The sequence below is a fragment of the Dermacentor silvarum genome, chromosome 1, assembly GCF_013339745.2.
Source record: "Dermacentor silvarum isolate Dsil-2018 chromosome 1, BIME_Dsil_1.4, whole genome shotgun sequence".
Taxonomy (NCBI): domain Eukaryota; kingdom Metazoa; phylum Arthropoda; class Arachnida; order Ixodida; family Ixodidae; genus Dermacentor; species Dermacentor silvarum.
In genome coordinates, this window is record NC_051154.1 from 377,099,036 (window position 1) to 377,103,917 (window position 4,882).

Below are 4,882 nucleotides of genomic sequence, written 5' to 3' on the forward strand. Positions count from 1 at the left end.
TAGGATTGCACTGCTCGAGACAGAGGGAAAAGATAGAACCGCCCTGGACATTCGAGGACATCACATGTGACTTAAGTCTACCACGATTGCAGTCAAAGAGCTGCATTCCATCTGCAGAAGCCAAGTCACTAGTGCTGGAACATTTTCACATGACTTACCCGAATCACCTATAAGTATACACAGATGGCTCTGTCAAATTAGACGAAGACAGCTGCATTCTATATTCCCTCTTTGAGATATACTTGGTCTGGCCGTCTGGAGTGTACGGCCTCGTCGACAGTTGTGGAAGGCGTAGCAATAGCTTCTGCTCTGCGCAAACTAAAGACTCTGCCTTCACAGAATGTGGTTGTCCTTACGGACTCAAAGGCCGCGGTACAACAACTATCCTGTGGTCTGCCATCCATCAAGTTCCCACGCAAATCACTAGCGCTTGTGAAAGAACTCAAGAACAAAGGCTTCACGGTAAAGTTTCAGTGGATTCCCTCCCACATTGGTATTACTGGCAACGAAAAAGCTGATGCGCTTGCATACGCCGCGCTCTATCATCCTCCCAAAGTCAAGGCTCCAAAGAGTAATCAAGTGAAAAAATCGGACATTAGAAATCACTTTGCCTCGCTTCGAGTTCCACCACATATGCCCTGCGTAACTAAGAGATTTCATCGAGAGGAAGCCTCACTTTTATATTGAATCAGTACAGGATCTGCTAGTACACCGGCCTGGTTATTTAAGACGGGACGAATCAATTCTCCGAACTGTACGGCATGTAACGATACCGGAGATATTGAGCACTTTCTGTGGTCGTGCCAGCAATTTCAAGTTGAATGGGATGCTCTCCTGGAAAATCTACACAAAAAAAACAGGACCTTCCGCATGCGTGCCTGCAATAGCTTGTATTTCCCGAGCGATTAGTTATAGCCCGCACAGGAACTTCACGTATCCTTATGGAATTCTTAAGAGAGAATGGTTTGATGGACATATGGTGAAACCCTTCAGTGATATTGTAAGAGACGCTCAGACGGAGCAATTGCCGGCCTTGATCGCCAGGCTAAACCCGCCTTTTGCTACAATTCACCACCACCACAACGATAGCGGCGAACACAGTCGGCGATCGTCTAAATCTGATCAGCGGCGAAACGCGTCGGCTTTTCTACATGAGTCATCGAAGTTTGCAGAGTAATCCCTGGCGCCCTCGTGTCTTCCAGAGAGTACTAGACAAATCGCGTCGCTCATACCAACAGATTGCATAAGCGTCGGTGACAACAGACAACGGATAGAAACATCGACAACGTTCGAGAAACTTCCGATACATGCAGGCGCGTCCTGCGCTGAACGATAACAAAGTGCACGTAAATATATATATATATATATATATATATATATATATATATATATATATATATATCTGCATAGAAATCCTATGCTATACACGACGTTACTCGGAGCTAGAACATAGAGAAAGGAATTCAACAAGAGGGGACACTCCCATAGGGCCCAGCGGCCGAATTGACTGCAGCGTGCCAAGCGGTCGGTGTCGATCACTTGCATCACTTCCGGTTTCGGGTGCGCGTATTTTGAACGCAAGCTAGCACGCCGGCTGCCCCCCCCCCCTTTTTTTTTTGCTCTTCGAGCAGAATCGGTTTATTATTTAGTAAAAATGATTGCGAACGATCTCGTAAAGTCCCATCGAATCTGTGCCACGTGCAATTTCACAAAGTAGACGCAAGACCTTTTGTGTAATGAGGAAATATTTATTTTGCTCTATATAAAAGCTCGTTCCGCGCTTTTTGTGCGTTCATCCAACGTTGTGACACCAGCAGGTAAGGCAGTAGTTCCTGTATGAAGCTCCACCGGACGGTACCAGCTGAAAAAAAAAGTAAATTACAAGCATGTTACATTTGCAAGCACGTAACAGCATGTTACAAGCATGAGTCATTTTGGTATTTAGACATAGGAATACTGCGAGGCGAAACGTGCGAATGCGGTGAATGGGCGGCAGTACAAACAAAAGCAATTCGCTTTTACATACATTGCGTAGAAAATACCCGACTCATCCCAAACATATATGAAAACATCTGATTTCCTAGCGTTCCCCAATTTCCGGGCATTATTTCCTGCACTTAGGCAGCACAAATACACGAGCGACTTCGCGTTTCCAAAACTTGGCCTCGGGCTACGCGACGGTACGCGACATACACAGAGACGGACGCAACAGGCACTCAAGACAAATGCGTGGGTGCAATGTCTTTTTATTGCGATAGCAATTATATGGACACTTCAACCGGATTTCTGCCGTCGGCGTCGCCGTCGCCGTCGCCGTGAGGTTCCGTATAGATAAAATCTTCGCCGCGCGCCGTATGCCCCAGCGGAAGCGTGCGGGGACGCGCGCTATCACGGAGAGCGAACGCACTCAATCCCCCACGCGCAAGCAAGGAAGCGGAAAGCCAGCGCCGGAGGGAGCAGGGGGGGGGGGGGGCACTTCTCTGCCAACAACCGCGCTCGTCGCTCGGCCGCACAGTCTCTTATCTCTCCCACGCGCAAGCAAGGAAGCGGGAAGCCAGCGCCGGAGGGAGCGGGGGGGGGGGGGGGGGGAAGCGCACTTCTACGCTTCCAACAACCGCGGTCGTCGTTCGTTCGACCGCACCGTCTCTTATCTCCACACGGCTCTGACCTTTATGCGCCCTCAGTTTCCGTTGAAGCGATAGACCGCACGTACCTGCGCGGGCGAAGGTACGTTGCGCTGCCAGCGTTTTGACAGTCGTTGGCTGCAGTCATTCAGTGTGATCTATTCATGTTTGTTTGTGCGCGCTCACACCACGCTTGTTCATTCAGTTAGTAATAGTCGGGCCACATTTTCCAACGCACGCTACACATGCAATGCTGCCCAGATCGGCAGTGCAGCACTACAGGTGTGTCCCTTCGCACGCGCTGCCCACGGTAAGCGCTTCTCATCAACACCACCGTTTCACACGCGCCTTCTCGTGGTCATCGAGTCTCTCTTCATGTCGGTCTACTTACGCCGCAGCACACCTGCTTACTTAATCAGCTCATGTTTACTACAATTCATATTGCTACCAAGGCCGCTCACCTTACTTCGTATGACATTGCTGTGTTGCTATCGCATTCATTGCTTCGCCCTTAGGGCGAAACTGTGACTTTTTTCAGTACTTTAGAAGACGTAATTTTCGAATGACAAGTTTCTGATATGTTCGTCGTTCGCGCGTTCTGCCGGCGCCAGCAGCACACCCTATGTTATCACTCTTGGCAATCGCCCATCGCGTTTTCAACAGGCGTGAGTACCGAAAGATGGTATATGTTGTTGCGGAGCCACAAAAAAACGTCACAGACTTGTCCCTCTAAGATTCATTACACGCCAAACTAACTTTATCACCACGGCCGAGCTGCTTATCGCTAACTGCGTCACAGCGCGCTGTGCGGCCTGCGTGCCTCAAAAGTACCCCAGAAAGTAACGAAATTACTTTTCAGTAATGTCTGGCGTCAGAGAAAGCGGCACAAACTTCTCCTAGCAAGATGCACTAGACTACACACCACGGCTGAGTTCTCGCTAACTGCGACACGGCGCCCCGTGCGGCCAGTGTGGCTCAAAAACCGAAATAAGTTACAATAGTCACATAGGAAGCGTCGGAAACATGTCTCAGCACGATTCATTAACTCAAATTAACTGCGCCAGGATGGCCGAGCTGTTTTTCGCTAACTGCGTCTTAAGTCTCGGTCCCATGCCGTAAGCCTAATTGCGTCGTAGACTGTGAAACAAGATTTCTCACCTTGCCGTAGTCCAATAGTGTCAATGGTGTCTTGTCCCAGTGCAGAAGGAACGCAAGAATACGCCGAGAGCCCAATAAACCAGGTTACATTTAAAAAAGAAAAAAAGAAGGAGACAGACGCGTCGCCGCGCGCGAGCGCTCAAACGCGCGCGCAGGCATCCACGCTGGCTTCGGGTGAGTGTCTCGCGGATGACGCATGTATCTGGCGCGTCATTGACCTGTGGCTAGGTAAGGCAAGGAAAATAAGTCGGAAAGCTTAAGTTCATTTATACGCAAAACGTTTTAGTTTTCGCGGCAAAGAATTAAAAAAATAAATCAATGCCTGTTAACTTAAGTTCACTTTCTTTTTTTTCGATGCTCGCGGCAGCTAACGTTCGGTGTCAAAAGTATAGCGTGACGTATGGTGACGTGTTTCCTGTTGCCAGTTTTTGCCGAGTGTCCCCTCTTGTTGAATTTCTTTCTCTATGGCTAGAACGCCAACGCGAACGCTTAAAGCGCACGGCATTGCTATGCGTGCATTCTCTCTACGAAAGGCCGTCTGCTACGCTCAAGCGGTGTAGGTGGCGCCACGGTCGAGGAAGGAGCGCGCAAGAGAGGAGAAACGAGGAGGAGGGAAGGCGGAGGAGGAGAGTGTCGCTGCTTTTTATATAGAGGGGTTTTAGGACCCGTGGGCTTTTCGCGCTCGCGAAGCGCGTGGGAAGCGAGGGTCGTCTGTTACGCGCTGTAGTTTTTTGCGTTCAGTTTGCACGCAAAGCACTTAAAGTTTATTTAACTTCAACAGTGTGGTGCTGCATGGAGCTTACCCATCTTTGAGCGTTGTTTTTGTGCTTGGGTAGCAAGAGAATGCAAAAACTAACACATTAAACTCATCAGCGCGGACTAGCTCCGGTGCTAAAATTCGGGAACGGTAATGCGGTAACTGTACTTGCGTAGAAACGCGCTAAATGAGCCCGCGCAAAAAAAGAACGTAAAAAACAGTATTCGATTGGGTACGCTGGCAATACCACCATGTTTTCAAGAATAAGAGTAACGAAAAAAGTAAATTACTCGCGAACTCAAGTGAAATACTTACGCGCGTGCAGTGACCGCTTCGCACACCA